Raw genomic sequence first — 21,281 nt, forward strand, 5'->3', positions numbered from 1 at the left:
ACGAGGGCTTTGCCCTCATCTCCTAATCACCTCCCAAAGCCCCACCTCCAAATGCTATCACATTGAGGGGCAGCATTTCAACATATAAATTTGGTGGTGGAGGGGAGCAGTGTCCACATTCAGTCCATAGCAGTGTGGTGTCATTGTCTACTCGTTCTGAGAACCATTTTGGGCGAGTGGCCACTACACTCCCGGGGGCTGGTGGCTCCAGCTGCAAAGTCTCACCGGGCCCCAAATGGCAGGAGAGGGCTGACTAGGAGCCTGAATCAGTCAGAGACAACATGTCCCCACACTGAGCCTCTGTGCCCTGCCTTTCTCAGCCATGCGGCTGCAGGGACCAGATCCCATCAGCCTCGAATCCCTCACCTGCTTTCTGTCTTGAGTTCTCCATCCCTTCCCTTATTTATGTCATCTGTTCATTTGAGCCTAAGATCTAAGTTAAAGGAGCTCTGAGCAGACACACTGAGCCTGGCCATGGGCATTAGGTAGCGTCAGTGCTGCTCCGGGGCAGGGCTGCCGCCTTGGTCCTGGGCTCATGGGGCTCTGGGAGGACCAGTGTGTTCTGGGACCAGTGTATTCAGAGGACGCGTTACCTGAGTCCTGGCTTATATCCATCCATTGATCCACTTAGGTGCCAAATAAACACCCACGAAGCCCCTCTGTGTGCAGGGCTCCATGTCCTGGGCTGCAGGGACTACACAGATGAGTGAGACATGATTCCAGCCTAAGGAGCTCACACAAACCCAGTGCAGGGATGAACTCAGTACCCAAATGCCACAGGCTTCCAGGTTGTGAGGTCTGGCTGCAGGGCCACCTGTGGGGAGGGAGTGAGAGAAGGTGGGGCGGGGAAGGGGGATTGGGACTGGTCAGCAAGGGCCTTCCCTCTTGGTCGAGGGAGTCATATCAACCAGGCTTGGTGTGGTAGACAGACGATGCTCTCAGAGATGTCTGTGTCCTAATCCCCAGAACCTGTGGCTACCTCTCCTTACCTGGTAAAAGGGACTTTGCCTCTGATTAGATCAAGCCTCTGAGATGGAGAAATTATCCAGGTGGGCTCTGTCAAAAAATAAAATTCCACAGAGTAAATCTGGTCTATGTGGCTTTATTAAGCAATTCGTGAACCTACCTAACAAGTGGTAGAGTAGTGCTCTGAGGAGTTGTACCGAATGGAAGGTTTTTACAGGCAGAAGGGTGGTGGGGCAGGGAAGTTATCAGTAAGAGAAAATGAAGAATTGTTTCAGGCCAGGCCGTCTTCTCTTGGGGGACAGGGAGATGCAGACCATCTTGCTGGAGCTGGTCAGGTTGTCTGTTTAAAGGCCACGTTCACGGCAGAGGTTGAAACTGAAGTTAAATCCTGATTTGTTGTCATGGGGGAAAATGACTTTATTTTGGACCTCTTGTTTCTTTTTTGTAAGAGCCCAATATAGTCACAAGGGTCCTCATAAGAGGAAGGCAGGAGAGTCAAAGGGAGCAGAAGGCCATGTGTGAGGAAAGCAGAAATTGGAAGGGTGCAGCCACAAGCCAAGGAGTGAGGGCAGCCTCAAGAAGCTTAAAGAGGCAAAGAACAGATCCTCCCTTGGAGCCTTTAGAAGGAACGCAGCACATGATTTTAGCCCCACAAGACTCACTTTGGACTTCTGACCTCTAGAACTGTGAAAGAAGGAATTTGTTTTTTAGCCACTAAATTGGTACAGGCACCGAATAACAATAGGAAACCAATACAGCTGGAAACTCCTCCACTCTTGTGACTTCTAACCTAAGGCAAGTTACTTAAATTTTCTATCAGATGCCAGTCTCCACACCTTTTAAGGGGTTTAAGAGCAGGACTTACCTCGTAGGGTTTTAAGGATGAACTGAGACAGCAAATAAAGCACATGCCCGCAGACAGCAGGTATAGTTTATAGGCGTTGGGACTGTTACTCCTGAAGGTTCTGTGGGGCTCAGTAATATTCTCACCTTCCCTTCCTCCCCCCATCCTGGCCTCCTCTCTGCAGTTTTTCTCCTTTCTCACTCTTTCCTCCTGTAGCTCTATGCGATTTGGGGCTCCACGTTTTACATGAAGATGTTCATTCTCACCAATACCTCCCCACGCACTCAGACTATAGATCATTTAAAACACAGCGGGAAGGATTAGACGTCTACTGATGTCTCTGCCATAAAATTCACAGGTCTTAATAGTTATTGATAAGATATTAATATTTTAAAAATTAAATATATATTTTATTGTGAGCACGTATAAAAAATGTTCATTTTATGTACAGCAGTCAATGAGGTCAACAGGAGAATCTTTGTGATCTACATGCGGCTGCATGTGACTAAGTTGAGGTTTTGGAAGGTGTGTTTGAATTGTGCTAGAAGTCTGTCCCTGATTGTTAGAAGTCTGTCACTTCTAACAGTGACAGACACCAAAACACACGTTTTTATAAACAAATCTTTTAAACAGCTTATGGAAGAATAATGACACGCAAGGAACTACACCTATTAAAATGTACAATTTGGTAAGTTTTGACATATCTCTTTACCTGTGAAATCATCACCATAATTAAGATAGTAAACATATCCATCACCCTCTCCCCCAGATTTCCTCATGCCCTTTTGTAATCCATCCTTCCTGCCCCTGTCTGTCCCCCTCTATCCCTTTTGTCCACTCTCCCCACAGGCACACCATGGATCTGCTTTCTGTCACCAGAGATCAGTTTGCACTTTTATAATTATATATAAATGGAGTCATACAGTGAGTATTCTTTTTTTCTCTAGTGTCTTTCACTCAACATAAGATTAATCCACGGTATCCATAGTTCATTCCTTTTTATTACTGAGTAGTATTCCATTGTCTGGATATACCACAGTTTGTTTATCCATCATTCTCCAGATGATGAACATTTGGGTTGTTTCCAATTTGAGGCTAGTACAGATAAAGCTGCTAAGGACATTCATATAAGAGGCTTTGTATGGATATCTGCTTTCCTTTCTCTTGGGCAAATACCTAAGAGAGAAATGGCTGGGCCACTCGGTAGGTGTATGTATGACTTTTTAAGAAACTGTCAAAATATTTTTCCAAGTGGTTGTACCATTTACATCCCCAACAGCAATGTCTGAGAGCTCCCTACCAATACTTCATGTGGTCAGCCTTTTTCATGTTAGTCACTCTGTTAGTGGTATCTCATTGTGGTTTTAATTTACATTTCCTAATGACCAATGACCTTGAACATCTTTTCATGTGCTTATTTGCCATCCATATTTCTCCTTTGGTGAAGTGTCTTCAAATCTTTTGCTCATTTGAAAAAATTGTGTTGTTTGTAGAATTATTGAATTTTTAAAGCTACTTACTAATCCTGGATCCAAGTCCTTTATGAGATATAGTCTAAGACTGTCTCCTTGTCCATGACTTATCTTTTTATTCAATGGGGTCTTTTGAAGAACAGATAATTTTAATTTTGATGAAATTCAATGTATCTTTTTTTTTAAATGAGTAGTGTTTCTAATGTCATATCAAAAAAAATCTTTGCCTACTCTAATTTCACAAGGATTTACTCATATTTTCTTCCAGAAGTTTTATAGTTTTAGGTTTTACATTTAGGACTATCATTCATTTTGAGTTAATTTTTGTAAGTGGTGGTTCTATGGATAGAAGTTAATATTTTAAAATATGGATATCCAGTTGTCCCAGTACTGTTTGTTGAAAAGACTACCCTTTCTCAACTAGATTGCCTTTATACCTTTGTCAAAAATTAGTTGCCTATTACGTGTGGATTCTTACAAATATTTGTATGTCGTCCTTCAAATATAAAATATGTGATGTGTTTAAATTTGCACATTGTAGAAATTCTAAGATTATTTTCAAAAAGTTATGGACAAAAAATTAATCAGCCAATCTAAGGAAAGAAATCGAAAATTTAATTCTAGCCAAATTAGAATTAAAGAAAGCATCTTAGAAAGCTCTGAGCTGTTAGCCAGTTAGAAATAAAGGCACAGTTTTGTAAGTTTTTTGAGACAGAGGGCTGTACATCAAATGACGTATTATTGACAGTTTACATAATCCAGATCTAAGCGTCATCCTGATGGGTCATGTGGCCCCGTACAAGATCAAGAAGGAATGTTATCTTTTAAGGAGTTGTCTTGTTGATGCTAGGAGAATGTTGCCCTTTATGGCTGAGTGGGTCTTCCTGCCGATGGGGGCGGTTTGGTCCATGCATAATGCAGATGCACCATGCACAGTGCGCGGAGAGGAAGCCAAAGGGCAGAGAAGAATTTGTCATGTTTAAATTTTTTCTTGTCTTGCCATAAAATATGAATTTTATTTCAAAAAGTTCAAGTTAGCAAATGCTCATAAATAAACAATAAATTTACCTGTCGACTATTCTGCGCCCGTATTTATAAAGGCACTGCTGCTTGCTTTTATTAGTACTTTTGCTGGACCGAGTCATGAAAACCACACCTAGTTAAGCCTTAGGGAAACACACCTCAGCACTTTATAAATGCCTCGCAGTAAAATTTTGATATAAACTCGTGCCTTTCCAATTCTTTAACCCCCTCACTTCTCCGCCTCAACGCTCCAGTGACAGTAGCACATCTCTGCGCATCGCCCTTAGGGTAGGGACCATTCAGAGAGAACAAAGAGTCCCTTTCCTGGCTTTTGAGCTCTTAAGTAGCCTTTTGTAAATCTATTGTAGAGGCAATGGTATTGAGAGCCACAGATTTCAATTCTAAGGGCAAGGTGCTTGAGAGAAAAAAGGGTATTTTTGAATTTCAAAAGCTTGGCTTTAAATATCAAAAGCCAAAGCCAGAGGGCTCAGAGCACAGATTTTATATCATAAACCAGACTGTGGAGAATAACAGTTCTCTTTCTCAGCCCAAAAAGAGATAAGATTTCAACCAGGGGGTGAGGTGGAGCGGAGGAGGGAGCATCAGAGGGAACTTGATTAAAGTTTAAACCGAAACTGTTGGGCCCCTGGGAAGGGGCTTAGCACTGCATCCACTGAGCCCAGGCTGCAGTGTTGACAGGAGCCCAGACAGGCCTGACGGGTCCCTAGGAGAGGGGTTCTTGCCTGAGCACCCAGAGTGGAGCTTGCCTCCTCAGGAACCTCAACTAAGCAGTGTGGGAACAGAGGTTGAAGGGCCCTGGCCTCCCAGAATCTTTGCGCCCTGGTACAAGGCGGGCACTCCCAAGAAAGGCCTGGCGGTGGCCATGAGGCATTCTGAGTGGGATAAGGAGGATGTGGAGTCGGTGTCACTGACAATGGAATGCCATTGCTGGACCACAGAGAGAACCTTGCTTCCCCTTCTCAGTGAGAGTGTTTCGGAGGCAGCAGGGTCCTGCTGGAGTGGGAGAAAGATGTGACACTGTTACCGAACTGAACTTGAGTCCACTAGTCCGCTGCACAGCAAAGCCAGTCTGCTGACACCAGGCTGTAGTGCAGGAAAGTACAGCGTTTATTGCAGGCACCAAGCAAGGAGAACGGGCAGCTCATGCTCAAACGACCTGAGCTTCCCGATGGCTTTCAAGGAAGGGTTTTTAAAGACAAAGTTTGTAGTGAGGGTCAGAGAGTGGATGAATTTCTTCTGATTGGTTGGTGGTGAGATAACAGGGTGGTGTTTCAGGAATCTTAAATCATCAAACTTCTGGTTCCAGCCAGTTGGGGTCCACAGCTTGGAGTCAGCTTGAGGTCTCTGTCCTCCATCTGGGTGGGAACAGTTGGGGAGTGGTCTTATTTTCTGCAGAACAACTCAGAGATAGGCATCAGATTGTTATGTATAGTCCTTGAGGAACTAGGATTCTGTTTTATCCCTGAACTATTATCATTACTTTTCTTGCTTAACTGCTTTCCCATTGTTTCTGCATTCCCTCACTTCCCTAATTAGTAACTGCTTGTGCCTGCTCTTTGGAACTCAGGGAATGCCTAGGAGACTAAACCTGTTTCTACAAACAAAAACGGGGGACACAGAGGGACTTTTATAGCCAGGAGGGCCCCCCCAGGGTCCTACTTGATTTCAACACCAAATCAAATGGATTATTGCCAAATGTTCAAACATCTGAACTGAGATTGTGTTTACAGCTCGAAGTGCAAATGGGACTTTCTATTTCAGAGCTTCTTGACAGGTGGGAGTAGACATGGAGCCCCTCAGCTTTCAGAGTGACTGACTGGGGCCTGGGGGATGTTCCAGCCCCAGGGCAGTGCCCCCAGCTTTGGGTATCTTTGCCCAATGTATCTTGTATTATACAAACATTATTTTCTCTTTATGCTTGGATAGAAAGAATGCTAGGAAGCTACTTCATTCATTTTCTACTGCTGTGTAACACATTACCACAAACTTAGTGGCTTAAAGCAATACACATTTATTATCTCACAGTTTCCATAGGGGAGGATTCTGGGCATAGCTTGGCTGGGTTCTCTGCTCAGGGTCTCACAAGGCTGAAATTAAGGTGTCTGCTGGGCTGTGTTCTCATCTGAATCTTGGGATCCTCTTCCCAACCATTGGCAGAATTCAGTTCCTGGGGCTGTAGGACTGAGATCCCCATTTTCTTGCTGTCAGTTGGCTTGGATCCTCAGCTCCTAGCAGGAGAGTTTTCATCCAGTCTGCTACGAAAGAGTCTCATGCAATGTGACATATGCAAGGGAGTAACTATCCCAGCATATTCACAGGTCCTGCCCACGCTCAAGAGGAGGGGATTTTACAGGACGTGTGCACCAGGGGGCTGCAATCTTAGAGGCCCCCTTAGGAACTCTGTTCATCATAGCTACCCAGCTGTGGAACATGCCCAGGACCAAGATTACAACCACGGGCAAAGGGAAAACAGCCCCCATTGAATAACTCGTAAAGGGACAGTGGGAAACAAAAATGTTAGGATTACATCCATGAATTGTTCTCGTTCATGGTCCAGTTGCATATTTGGGGAAGGGGAAAATCTCCCTTTGCTTTCTCCTTTGATTCTTTTGGCTGCTTGTATAATTAAAACGACATAAGACAGATTAGCAGGAGGAAAAACCAATTTTAATTTGTATGTACAGGAACCCTACATACATAAGTGGGTCAGAGACCCCACAAACATAAGAGCTTCAGATACAGAGAGGTAAATTGGGGTCTATAGATCATTCTGAGCTAGGGAATAGGAGAGGGGCCTGGGGCTCTCAAGGACAGGCAGGTCATTCACAGGGTGTATGAAGAAGAGGAGCAGATGTTGGATAATTAGATGTTTGCCCTACCATAATAGGGACCCACCTAGATAAAGTTTATCTCTGGTAATAACTCCTTTTTTTCCAGAAAAAACCCCAATTCAAATTCTTCTAGGCGACCGAAGGGCAGTACTTTCTTTTGAGTCCACCAGGTCTCAGTTGCCTTTAGCTCAAAATCATCCACGTACCAAAGTGGCACATCCTGGAGACCTGTTCTGAACCCCTCGCATGTGATGTCAATGTTTTCACTTGGGTTTGGGTTCCATGAGATGGCTCAGACCTGTCAGTCACATGTATCCAATGATCCTGTGAAAGCAGGGAGGGCTCCAGGACTTCAGCAGTGGGTGGATTTCAGGGAGGTAACTTAGTTGAAGAGAATGGACAAGGAGCTTTTCTTAAGTCGTGAGAACTTTTCTTAAGTCATGCTTATTGGACATGCCTTTGGAAATCCTTGAAGGGGAAGATGCAAGAGCCATCTTTAAGTCACTGTTTGGATTTTCCACCAGTGAATGTTAGCAGTGAGCTTTGGAGAAATACGCCTTCACCCTTCTAGATGCATAGATCGAGTTCTCAGTATCCTGGTACGTGACGTCACTGAAGTTGACACAATGGTGTAGTGAAAAGTGACAAGTGCATCAAATGACAAGCCTGGGCTTCTCATTCCAGGTCTGTCCACCCATGGCTGGCCAGTGTGCCTTTAAGGAAATCACTGTTCCTCTCTGAGTCTCTATAACACAAGGGATTAGGACAAAATGTTTTCCAAGGGCCGGCCCATCAGGCCCTTCTCTGTGCCCTTGATGCCAAGGGCATCCTGGATTTCCCAGCAATTTGAACATGCAGGAACAAGACTCCCAGGCTGTCAGGCCATCCTGAGGATGCTTGTCTGTAGACAAATCAATATTCACCCTGATGCAGCCAGACGGGGCTCTTTTCTGCTTGTGTATGTCTCTACAAAGAGATGCCATGGCTTCATCCTCTAATCTATGCCTGTGTTTCATTGTCACCCACCCACTCCCACTCCTAGGATGATTTCCCATTATCCCATCAATGCCACCTAGCCATATACGACACCGTATTCCCCCAACAGCTGAATTAGTAGCTGGAAATACAGTCAAATTTATAGCTGCCACAGTCGGTTGGCAGGTTAGGAACAGGGAGAATATTTATTCAACGAAGACAAAATTCCTCCCACCAACATCCCCTGAGTATCTCCTGTGCAAGGAACACTAGCGTAGGTCCTGCTAGACACAGAATAAATACAAAACCCTGGCCTTTGTTCTTAGCAGCTTCTAATCTCTGGGAACAGTGGAGCAGAGCAGCAGAATGAGTTTCTAGGGCTCCCCAGGCCCACTGAACTCCATGGAGAGGCCCGTCCTCAGGAATTCTCATCCATTCCAGGTTTACAGGAGCTTGTGGTGACCAGATTGAGGTAGAGGACTGGGTCCTTAGGGAGCTGCCTCCGTCCGTGTGATGGTCTCTTTGATGTGTCAGCTTAGCTGGGCTACCGTCCCCAGTTATTCAATCAAACACTAACCTAGGTGTTGCTGTGAAAGTCTAATGTAGATGTGATTAAAATCCATAATCAGGTGACTTTAAGTAGGAGGTTGTCTTAGATCATCTGGGCAGGCCTGATTCAGTCCGTTGAAAGGCACTTTAAAGCAGAGCTGAGGATTCCCTTAGAGAGGTAGACATTCCATCCATGGGCAGCAGCTGCTGGCTGTGGCCGAGAGTTTCAGCCCGCCCTAAAGATTTCAGACTTGCCTATCCAGAACCTACAGTCTTATAAGACAATTCCTTGCAATAAATCTCTTAATATCTACCTCCTGCTAGTTCTGCTTCTATGGTTAAACCCTAACTAATGTAGAGTTTGGTACCAGCAGTGGGGTGAATGCATTTGTGTTTCACTTGTAGGATGGGTATGAATTTTTGGAGATCAGAGGGCAGACTGGTAGGCAGAATAATGTTCCCCAACCACCACCAAAGATGTCTACACTCCATTCCCGGAATCTGCGAATACGTTATTTAACATGGCGAAGGGGAATTCAAATTACACATGGAATCAAGGCGTCTAAATAGCTGACCTTAGAATAGGAGATTATTCTGGATTATTCAGTTGGCTCCAATGTAATCATCAGGGCTCTTAAAGGTAGACAAAGAAGCAGAAGAAGGAGAACAAGAGAGATGGCAGCGTGAGAAGGACTTGACACAATGCTTGACTTTGAGGGTGAAGGAGCTAGGGGGGTGACAGCTTCTAGAAGCTGCAGAAAGCCAGGGAACAGATTCTCCCGTAGAACTTCCAGAAGGAAATGCAGCTCTGCTGACATCTTGGTTTTAGCCCAGTGAAACCCGTTTTGAACTTCTGACTTGCAGAACTGTGAGATAATAAATCTGTGTTGCTTTAAGCCACTAAGTGTGTGGTGATTTGCTACAGCAGTGATAGGAGACTGGTGCAGCCCCACCTCTCCCAGCAGGGCATCATTAACCATGGGGGTGGGGAGGGGGCTGTTCTTCCCCTGCTGCCCCCTAGGTCAGCCAGGCCACCGTGCAGACTCTGCCTTACCCCTGCCCCGGCAGCTTCCCTCGCAGGGCACTCAGGGCAGCCCTCAGCCCTTTGCCACAGCCTATCCCCACTCCCCAAGTCTGGACGGATCTGGGAAGGTCCAGAGCCTGTAGCCAGTCTGTGAACATCACCGTGTTCTCCAGTCTCCCCACCAAGACAGTTTCCACACCAGATGCAGTGTCTATTTATAGGCTGTTGGTGCCCAGAAGACACTTAAGAGAAATTATACAATTCTGCCTCCTATAATATTTTTTTTAAGCAGTGTTTCATTCTCTCTCCAAGCTTATGGGGCCTTTGGGATAGTCTAGCTTTACAGCCTCGTGTCGCTTTGTTATCTGAAGGGAATGTTTCCTCAGCATCACTCACTTTCTCTTTTAGGAAAATGCACCCAGCCCAAGTGCATCATGGTTCCTGCAAGGAATCGTCTCTTCCCATAACCCAGAGCCTAAAAAAGTCCCTGGCAACTGTCTCAAAGGAGACCAAGGGATCAAAGGCAGTTTCATTTTCTTCCCTCTTTCCCTCTTTCCTCCTTTCCTTCCTGGCTTCCTTCTGCCAATATGGATAAAGTTCCAGCTCCGGTTCTGAGACTGTTATCCGATGTGGACTTTGTTTTCAAACCAGGTGGCTTAAAAAGACAGAAATGGAGTCTCTTGTTCTGGAAGCTAGAAATTTCCAAATCCAGGTGTTGGCTGGGCTGTATTTCCTCTGGGTTGAATCCTCCTTGGCCTCTTCCAGCTTCTGGTGGTGGCCGGCAGTCCTTAACGTTCATTCCTTGGCTTGCAGCCACATCACTCCCATCTCTGCCTCCATCATCACATGGCCTTCTCCCCGCGTGTCAGTGCATCTTCACGCTGGCATCCCTCTGTGCACGCCTGCTTCCAAATCTCTCTCTGCTCATGGGGACAGCAGTCATATTGTCTTCGGGGACCACTCTGCTCTTATATGACATCATCTTAACTAATTGCATCATCAGTGACCCTATTTTCAAATGAGGTCACATTCTGAGATACTGTGGGCTAGGACTTTGACATGTCTTTTGAGAGGACACCCAGTTCAACCTGTATTCAAAAGTGAACTTGAACTTGACTCATTTCTGCTCTGGTTAGGGAGGGAGGAGGAAGATGCAACTGACAATGGCAACACAGCATGCCAATTACCGGAAGGGGATTATGACAGGGTAAATGGGGAGCACACGGTGGGGGCATCTCTATTAGTCAGGGGAGTGTGAGCTGCTGTAACAAACAAATTTGTATTAGGATTTATTTCTTGTGCACGTAATAGCTCAGCATGTCCATGGGCAGCTTTTCTATGTGGTGGTTCAGGGACTCAGTCTCCTTCTAGCCTGTGACTCTCCATCCTCTAGGGCCTTGTCTTCCACTCCAGGCAGTGAAAAGAAAAACGAAGGCTAGGAAAAGGTACATTTGGGGGAATACTACTATTACTGCTACTAATAACATCAGCAGCAGTAGCAACATTTACGTAGCACTTCACAAATTAACCTGGGTCCCAGTCCTTTAGTCCTAAGTAACTCATTTCATTTGCACAGCAGTTTTATGTGGTAGGTGTTGTTATTCTTCCCATTTGACAGATGAGCAAATTGAGGATGGAACAGTTACATGCCTTGCCCAATTGGTTGCGAGTAGATTGTAGCAATGTTAGGGGTCACAGGGGCCAGAGGGCCCCGGGGAGGGAGAAGACAAAGGATGTGGGGCTATAGAGGAAGCCAAGGCTACATCATGAAGAGCATCGTGAGCCATACTGAGAAATTGGGACTTGAAATTGAGGTCAAAGAGAAGCCACAGGAAGGCTGACCTGGCCAGATTTGCCACCAGATCCCTCCAGTGTGGGGTTGTGGGGAGTGATTTCAGAAGTTGAGACTATAGGTGGGAAGCTGCTTTAGTTATGATGCCCCAAGTCAGAGAGAACCCGGACTAAACTGGTTTAGATCATAGGAGAACATTCATCTCATGGGAGAGAAGCAGGGCATCGGGGAGTGTCTGGGCTTGGCTAATTGGGCAGCTCCGTCATGCCATTGAGAACCCAGGTCTTCCCATCTTTCTCCTCCGTGGTCCCCAGCATGTTGGCTGTGACCCCTGCGGGTGTGAGATGGCTTCCCGCACAGACAGGACAGCCTCTGGTAGAACAGGAGGCCACATCTCTTTCTGTGTGTCTCTCTTTACCAGCGAGGAAGCCGTTCCTCAAAGCTCCCCAGCAGATGTCCTCTTATTCCTCATTGGCCGGGTTTGGGTCCCCTGCCCCTTTCCTAAGTGAATCACTGGCAAGGGGAATGAGTTTACCACAATTGGCTTTGATGAATCCAGACGTACCTTTGTGCCATGTGGAAGAGAGGTGGATGCCTGAGCCAAAAAGTTGGGGAGGCAACCAACAGCTTCTGCTACAGAAGATCATGTAGGCGGCTCTCGTGGGAATTCAACCTAGAAAGGCTGGTGGCCTGGGTTAAGGTTTGATGAGTGAGACAATAGTGAGAAAGAAATTCTTAACTATTAAGGAGACAGCACGACCAGATTTGGTGGCTAATCAGGTGAGGAGGTAAGAGAGAAGAGAAGTCAAGCGTGACCGGGTTTTTGCTTGGGCAGTTGGGAAGGAAGCCAAGGCAGGGGACAGCTTCTCTCTTGCCTCTAGATTCATGCACCCAACAGATATTCCTAATGGTGTTTCATGAGCCAGGTTCTTCCACTGGAGTATTTTTAGAGATGATGTTTTTAGATGAAAGAATGGAGGCTTAACTACATGAAGTAATTTATCCAAGGTCACACTGCCGATGAGTAAGCAGTGGGTCTGGATTTGAACCCAGGTCTTTCTGTCCAACTCTAAAACCCATTTTATGGCTACAATTCCACCCTGCCTCTGCTAAACGGGCATAAATCACAGTCCTTGTGCCATTAAGAATAAGAGACAGAAGCACACACGTAAATATACGAAATGGCAGAATGTGATAAGCACTCAGAAGGAATTAGAAGGAACTGATGTTTTTGAAGACCTACTATACCTCATGCCCAGTACGAATCCATTACCCAGGTGATCTCTTAACCCTTGTGACAACCCTAGGATGTGGTTTATTCTCCCCACTCCACGGATAAGGGACCATTCTGGGCAGAATGTAACAGTGACAGCCACTAATCAGGCACTGGGAGCCGTGCTTTATATGTAAGCCTCAAGACCGCCCGTGAAGGATGTGCCTACGCAGTCTGAAAGGCCGAGAGATGCTCCCAGAGGCACCCGGTACGGCCGACCTTGGCCCCACAGTGTTTCATCGTTTACAAAGCACGCTGTGCTCCTCAGCTCACTTGATCCCCTCCTAAACCTCGTGCAGTGAGAATTATTGCTATCACATCTCATACATTTCCATGCTGACATTTTTTTCTCACTCTAACATCTCTGACATCGGGCTGGGTCTTACAATTGATGGCATGTCATAGTTTAATTGGTAGCATTTATTTGTTTTCTTAGTGGTAAAATAAACCAATGATGGGTCTTACAATCCATGGTATCTTAGAGGTAAGAAAATACAGAATAATCCCTGTTTTGCAGATAATGAGGCTGAAGGTCAGAGAGATTTGGTGGCTTTTCAAGGTACATGGTTCTGCTGTTGTTGTCTATGCAGGCTGGAGGAGCCCTGGAAAAGTCAGGGCCATGCCCAAAGCCATGGGACCCTGGTCAGAGAGAGCATCGTCCCTGCTCTCAGGGGATTTGATTTCCAAACACATCCACAGCTTGCCGCAGTCATGTTTCTGCAGGGAAAGGAAGCTCTGCCCTGTCCCAGGATGAGCTTCAAAGGAAGCCTGTCCCCTCCTCGTGCCACGCAGCCTGGGGAGCAGCGGGAGTGTGGCTCAGACCAGAGTTAAGCGTGTCTGGGATCAAAAGAGCCCCCGTCTCTCCAGAGCACCCAGGGGGCTTGATTGAGCTCCCTCTCCAGTCGGCTGAGTGATCAGTTGACAAAATACATCTGGGCAAGAAGGAGGCCTCTGTGATCAGCTGTCATCTCCCCTAAACATCCCTGATGCATTTTCTCTCTTCATTACCCACGAGGTGTCAGCCCTTCCATGGTGATCTACAGTCTGACACACCCACTTCCCTGTGGCTGGAAGGCAGTCACGCTGCTGGGGGAGGTGGGAGAAGCAGGGCCAACATCCGATCTGGAGACCCAGAGGAAGGGAAGAGGAGGGAAAGGAGAAGGAAGTCTGACTGCTGTGGTCAACAGGGCTTTCTCCAAGCCATTCTCTTGCTTCTTAACTGATGAGCACAGGGAGCAATGCTATGTTTGTACGTACAAGTCCTGTTCCCTCAGCTTTCTTGTCCAGTCCTTGAGATCAGAGACCCTCATACCTGCAAATCCCCTGCTTCACACACAGTGGGTACAGTGGTACACGTGGCGATGTAAATGTGGAATCCTGCTGGTGCCTCGCCGAAACACTTCCTGTTACAATAATTCATTCCACGTTCTACCTTCAGTTGCCACCTTCTTCCTTTTTCCTTCTTGGGGATCCCTCTCCCCTTTCTACAGTCATTCACGATTAAATGTTAGTGGGTTAGATGAGAATCTTCCAGGGCAGGAGCTGGGTGTGTTCATGTCTGTATCTCTGTTTCTAGCATGGTACCTGTCAGAGTAGATAACCAGCTGACTAGAATTGTGAAACTGAGCTCAATAAACATGTCTCAAGTCCCTAATGTGTACAAAGCATGTGCTAAGTACCTTAGGTTCCAGAAAGAAAATAAAACCAAACAGAGTCTCTAAGCTTCAGGAAACCTGGCCAGGCGAAGGCAGTAATAGCTCCCAGTTAACTGCAAAAAAATGCTGCATGGGTTGAAGTTTCCTTCTAGATAAGGGGTTATCAACTGGCAAGTCAGAGATGGTAGTCTCGGAGGAACATGGGACTTCTTAACGGTTATTAGGACAGGAACAGAATTCCCCATGAGCATATAATTGCCATTTTTGGAACCCACAAATCCTTTGCTTCTATCCCAGTAAAGCTCAAGGTTTTCAATATTGTGACTGGCAAGTCACAGTTAGGGAAAGGCCAAGAGCCATGAAGCTTGGAGGATGCCAGCGCCTGCCCTGCTGGCCCCAACTCCTCGCCTTCCCTCAGGTGAAGAGTGAGGGGTCTGAGGGGATAAGATAGGCCTGCCCATGGCTGCTGGAGTGGCAGCAGGCAGTCTTGTCAGCCGCTACCCTGCTGGAGTAATCCTCGAACCCGCGCGCCTCTCCGTTTGATCTGCCGGAGCCTGCAGGAGACCGTCAAATGCTTTTGGCTAATCTCATATGCACGCATAATTAGATGGCAACAATTACCATCTGGGTTCCTAGCACTTGTTCCAACATCCAGGCCCTGGGCAAGGAGCTGGTGGGAGTGAGGAAGGGAGGCCTCCCCCAGCCCTACCGGGCCTCTGTCAGCCTCCCAGAGAGCAGATTGGAAGCCTGGAGCCAGGGAGCGCAGCCCCATGGAAGGCCAGCGATGCTCAATGAAGAGTGACAACAGGCAGGTGGCAGAGGGGATGGCGCCGCGGTAGTGTCTCCGCCAGCTCATGGGTTGGCACGGCCTCGCGGGCTGGGTGGGTTGCCATGGACGGGGGGAGGGATGAAGGCTCGTGGGCAGCCCTCATCTCGGAGAGGGAGCCAAGTGTAGGTTTGAGGGTTCTCAGAGCAGTGGCAGCACTGATGAGATGCCATCTGCCCCGCCCCTGGCACCGGGTTCTTCCACCTCCTGACTGTTGGAGCTCCCTGTGGTGCCAATGACACAGGCATATGCTTGGCCAGGTCTGGTTGACATTTTCCTGAGGCTGGTGCTCAGACTTCCTGGCGGGGAAGGGGAGGTGGAGATGAAGGGAGCCAAGGCCGCCTGAGGGGAGGGTCTTCGGTGCAGAAGAGGCTGAATAGCGTGGACAAGCATGGACCCAAGCCCTCAGACGCTTTGTTATTTTGTATACTGTGACCCTGCCGGGAGGGTCCGGCGGTGGCAGGTTGGCGCAGTCCCACACAGCACTTGTTACCTGCTGTGCCCACGTTTAATCAACCAGTCGATTCAAGTGGACGTCCAGTAGCTTCTGCCCATCGGCAGTGAGGCGGCGTGCGGTGGGGAGATCGTTCATGGGCTTTGGAGCGGGCGGGGGTGGGTTTGCATCCCAGGCTGCGCTTTCCAGCTGAACGACCTCAGTTAAGTTACTTAGCCACTCTGTGGCTCTTTCTGCAAAATGAAGTTGTGAGGACTGAAGGAGATACTCGGAAAATGTTAGCTCCATGTTTCCCTTTTCTTCAATGTAGGATTGAGCCTGTTATGGAGTTTTCACTTTTTATTCTTCCCTGATTGGCAAAGGAGTAAAGTGCAAAAAAAAAAAACAAAAAACAAAAAAACAAACAAAAACCGGTGGGGAAAAAAGTCATAGCCCCTTCGGTACCTCAGGGCTCAGCTGCTTGGCATCAGGAGACTGTGTGTGGTCCATTTTGGCCAAAAAAGCCTCCGAGCATTTCCAATGCCCTGTTCTCCACTACTTGCCCCAGGGAGAACCCGGGCTCCCCATGTGCCATCCCATAGCTCCACCGCTGCTTCTCTCTCATGCCGCTCAGCCCTTGGTCATTGTTTGTGTCCTGTTTGTGTCCTATTTTTGTTTGAACCCTCAGTCTCGCAGAATTCCAAGCAAATGGTGAGATTTTGAGAAATGTTTGTTAAGTGGCCGATGACTGTGGTCTAACTTAGCTGACCTCACTGCAGACCCAAGCTGCGCTGTCAGGAGCAGACTGAAGGAAAATAGAAAGAGACCAAGATGAAGATGGAAGGGAACCAGGACACTTGTGGAGTCTAACACATTGTGGTGGAAAGAGTGCAGATTTTGGCCTCAGCTGCCCCAAAGGCTGGCTCTGATAAAACAGTTGTATGATCTTGGAGAAGGTATTTACCCACTCTGAACCTCAGTTTCCTCATCACTACAATGGGTAGAATACCGACATCACAGGGTTATTATAGGCTTAAAAAAACAAATTATGCAAAATTTGCCACATATTAGATACTCAGTAAAATGGCAGTCACAGTGATTACATTTTAAGGTATGAGCTGGGACCTCTTGACCCTGAGAGATCTATTAAAGTTGACCGGAACCTCAATCTGTGGCCTGTGACATGAACCTGTGCTTTCTTAAGCTCCTTCACTTATTGTTTCATGCCTCAGCTGCTCCACTCCCTGGCCTGTCTGTATCCTCTCCTTTGCTGAATTTCTATAGAATTTTATTTATGTTTCCACATACCATCTAATCACTTCCAGGATTTGCTGAATTTTTATAGACTTTGTTGAAGGTTAGAGGAGGCAGGGATTGAAGAGATGGTTCAGTTCGCTTGGTGAGACCCAACCCTTGGCCACCTTGCCAGCTCTTTCTCCTTTTCTTTTTTTTTTCCTCTTCCTTATTCAGAGTATCCAGCAAATTCTTGCCTCATGTAGAACAGTTCCCATCCATTTCCAGATCTGCTGGGGGACTCATCGTCCTTTGAGAATTCTGGAGAATGAAGCACTCTCGATCTAGTGCCCTGATGGCTGTTATCTCACTCCGCAGTGTGGCTGGCTCCTGGTGAGGACCACTGGACACTCCATGCATAAGTTCTAAGAAGACCTGGGAATGACTTTAGGCTTTATTCAAGTTGGTGGCATAGGGTAGGGTCAGCAGTAGACTGAGGTCAAGGGTTGTCAGTGCTGGAAGCCACATAGGTGTTACAGATGGTCCAATGTAGGGACCCAGCCCACAAACAGGAGTTCTAGGGAACTGCACCCAGAACTCCGCATAGGGCCCGAGCTAGCGGGTGCATTAGGACTCCAGCCAAGCAGGGCGTGGCTTTACTCCCATAGAGAACTGGAGTGATGAGCAGGAAACCTAGACTGAAGACCAAGCCTTCAAGTCTCAGCCCTTTGCTTTTGAATCGTGTGTTTCTTGCTCCCATGAGAGACTATGGGGTGCATCTCTCCGTGCTAATGATCCGGAGGCCTGCATGGTCAGGGGGCAGACGTGCTCCCCCCTGCAGATATTTGCTGGATATTATCTGCCTTGATTATCCAGGTGAGGGGTGGGTTCTGGGCCAGAATCTAGAACTCAGAAAGCAGGTCTTAGGTCAGTCGGAGGGTGGATCCCGTCTCACTTACTTGGACATGGACCTCCAGGATCCTGGATGAGAGGGGGAAAGGTGACCTCTGGCAAGGGGCCAAGCCAGGGTCCAACCTGGTGGGGAGCAGCCACATGAAGGCTCCATGTGGAACAGGAACCAATTGTAGGTCCTGAACCAGATGATCTGGTTTTGTCCCTTTTGTTCCTCCTGAGCCTTTGATAACGTTTTCTGTAACATTCCAGCTCGATCTCACTATAGTGTAGAGAGGAGAGAAAATGTTCGTTCCTACACTTGGGATTGTGAGGTAAAGGAGGCAGCACCCTGAGCTCCAGGCTGCCTCTTCTCCGGAGGCCTGGGTGGTCCAGGGCACTGTGACATCCAGCTTCCCTTTCACACCAGCAGTTTTCCCCATCACAAACCACGGAGGACCAGAGTTTTACTTTGCTAAGAAAGATGACTATTTCTTGATCATTGGCAGTGGTGAGGCCGTGACTCAGGGTGTACAGGCTTCTTGAGCACAATGTTTATTGAATCTGCAGAAGCTCAATCCACCCCTTTGTGTACTGAGGTCCCGAAAGCTCTCTGCACCCTGATGAGGCTCATCTTCAGAACCTGGGATGAGGGCTGGGTCTACCATGGAAGGACCCTGGGCTGCTGCCAGGCAGGGATGTAGTTGGCAGGGGGCGTGGAATCAACCTCCCATCCGCTCCCTGGCTCCCCAAGTTCGGCATGGACTGGCAGCCTGCCCTTCTCTGAGTTCTAGTCTGTGCTCTCTGCCTGCACTGAGGGGTCTCAGAAAAGTCCTTCTCTTATCTCCCTGCCAGCAACGTGCCCCAGAGGTCTGTACCAGCCCAGCCGGGCTGGCCTTGAGTGTCAAGGCCCAGGAGATGACCTCTCAGCACGGAGCTCTTCTCGGGAGAATCCATCACAAGCCAGCATCCAATTAGGGAGAACAGGCTGGATGAGACAATGGTCCACACCCCTTGTTAAGTAACATCCCTAATTGATGACAGGGATGGTGTAGCGGCTTGGAAGCCAGCTCAGATTGTGTTTTTAAAATTCTCCTTTCTCCCGGGCTGCCTGCCAGAACTCCATGGCATGGCTCTTCAGGAGAACAAAGGAGGCTTTGAAAATCTTTCTCCCCCCTCCTTCAAATGCTTATCTGAAAGGACATCTTTTTCCCCTTAGTTGCCGCAATCATAAAAGCACAGGTGATAAACTGCTTCTTTATAATCACCAATTGTGTAGGTTTCCTCCCCCGAAAAAGCAGGAATTGCAGCAGCAGCAAGAGGAAGAGGACCATCTCAGCGCCCACACTGATGCCTATCAAGCCTCCAGAAAGGAGAGGGAGGGGGAAATGAACTTTGTTCAGTGACAACTTTTATCTCCAGGTCTTGGGCTGTTGAAATGCCAAGCGAGGGCTGAGATAGGGTTTCCTGACAGCGGCTGTGCAGCTGCCCGGCTCCGGGGGTTGGAGAGCTGGCGGCGGGTGGGAGGAGGGCCTGGAAGTGAACAGAACACATCTTGAATTCTTGAAGCTAGAGTTGAGCCTTGGTAGGACTGTGTTCCCAGGGAGGAAAGCTGCAGGGACGGGACATCGGATCCCGTGTTTGCAATGACCTTGAGAAATGATCTCTAAAAAGACAGTTCCTAAGCCATTTGAGAGGAGAATCTGTCTGGTTTTTAAGCTTCCTAGAAACGTGATTGTAGAAGTGAGGGGCCATTAGGCCTGAGGTTTGGGATGGATTCTAGACACCTGGGTCCCCAGGTCAGCCCCTGCCCTGGCTCCTCCGCTTAGTTCACGGCTCATCTGACTTTCAGTCCCTGCCCTGTGATGTGCGGGCCACCCTGGGCAGTGTGGAGGGGAGCCCCCTGCTTGGATCATTTACAGCTAAGACAGTGCCACAAGCTCAGCTTAATTCAGTAACATTTCAGATTTTTCAGATGACATCTAAGCTGGCCATTTTCTTTTTTAAAAATTCACAAAGCACCTACTAAGTGGTGGATACTGATCTAACGTGCATTATGCACATTGTATCCTCATAATAATCCTGTGAAACAGAGGAGGAAATTGAAGTGCAGAGAAGTTAATTGATTTACCTAAGATCACACAGTAATTGGCAGAATCTGAATTCAAGCCCAGGAACCATGGGTCAAAAGCTTGTATCCATTGAACAACTACTTTATGCTGGCTTTCACACAGCTATGTTGGGCATTGAAGGATGAATAGGAGTTTGCGAGGTAGACAATGAGAAGGAGAGAATATTTGGTGGGAATCAAGGCAGAAAGATGTAAACAAGGTTGGAAATAAAAGAAAAGGGGACTGATGTCTGTTGAGTACCTATCTTGTGCTGGGCACTGTGGAGAGCATTTCACACATTTTTTTACCTAAATATATTTTCAGATTAACCTTGTCGAGTAGATTTCACTCTCCTTTAACAGGTGAGGAAATTGAGGCTCAGAGAGGTTATATTAATTGCTCAAAGACACATGGCTCCTGAGTGGTCACCTTCCACATTGAATCGACCTGAGCCAATCAAGGCTCCTTTAGAGAAGACCTGGACCTTGTTATTTCCTGAATGTTCCCACATCACTTGTGCTTCCTTGTTTAGAACATGACTTGCCTTTGTAATTAATGTTCAGTATTTACAGTGGTCTGTAAACTCCTTGAGGACAGGGTTACTGTCTGTGTTAATGGCCAGTGTTTCTCCAATACCCAGCATTACGCTGAGTACACTGTAGGCTTGTAAATATCTACCAAATTAATGAATGGAAAATGCCGATTGTGTTGTAAACAGATGCCCAATTCCTTATTTTCCCCCTCACCTAACACATGCTTTGCTCAGCAGTGTCCCGGGTCTCGTCTCACTGGCTGATCTTCCCATCTTCCTGGGTGAGGCCACCAGATGAGGACACAGTGGTCACATCCAGATGGTCAGAGGTGCTTTGACTGAGAGAATAGCTATGATCAGGGTGACTCATGTCTCCATTTGCTAGGGACAGTCCAGGTTGGCACCTGCTGTCCCATTGAATAATTGACTAATTAATACTGTTCCCTTTCACTCTTAAAAGGGCCCCGATTGGCATGATAAATTCTACAGTGATCCTAGGCCAGTGACTGCCCACCAAGAAGCTTCTGTTCTTACCAGCACTGACAGAAGTCTGCCGGGGAAGGGCAGAACCAGAGTGGAGCTTAGGGGTAGGAGCACATGGAAAATTCCAGCACTGTCCCTTTCCTCTTCCCCAAAGTCCCCACCTTCTCCTCAAATGCTGGTCCTCCTTGGGGTGGGGATAATAACTGCCCTCTGCTGGAGGGCAGGTGTCTTAGAAGATCTGATCCCTGGCCAGCTGTGACTTTGTGACCTGGGGTTCAAGTTCTCTATCTGAATCTGAAGAGGCTTGTCACCTGTGCTCTGTGCAACCTCTGTCCCGAGAGGAGGTA

At 47.4% G+C, this 21,281-nt stretch overlaps 2 long non-coding RNA genes across 7 annotated transcripts in view; both read left to right on the plus strand.

The window, feature by feature from the left end:
- Positions 1–21,281, plus strand: part of LOC116661080 — a 261,277-nt gene that overhangs the window by 189,458 nt on the left and 50,538 nt on the right. The gene's annotated exons all lie outside the window — the stretch shown is intronic.
- LOC116661082 lies at positions 3,945–13,429 on the plus strand. The gene is made up of 3 exons (XR_004316830.1): positions 3,945–4,029; positions 5,225–5,229; positions 13,420–13,429. It is a non-coding gene; the product is annotated as an uncharacterized LOC116661082 (long non-coding RNA).

The sequence above is a fragment of the Camelus ferus genome, chromosome 33 (assembly GCF_009834535.1).
Source record: "Camelus ferus isolate YT-003-E chromosome 33, BCGSAC_Cfer_1.0, whole genome shotgun sequence".
NCBI classification, from domain to species: domain Eukaryota; kingdom Metazoa; phylum Chordata; class Mammalia; order Artiodactyla; family Camelidae; genus Camelus; species Camelus ferus.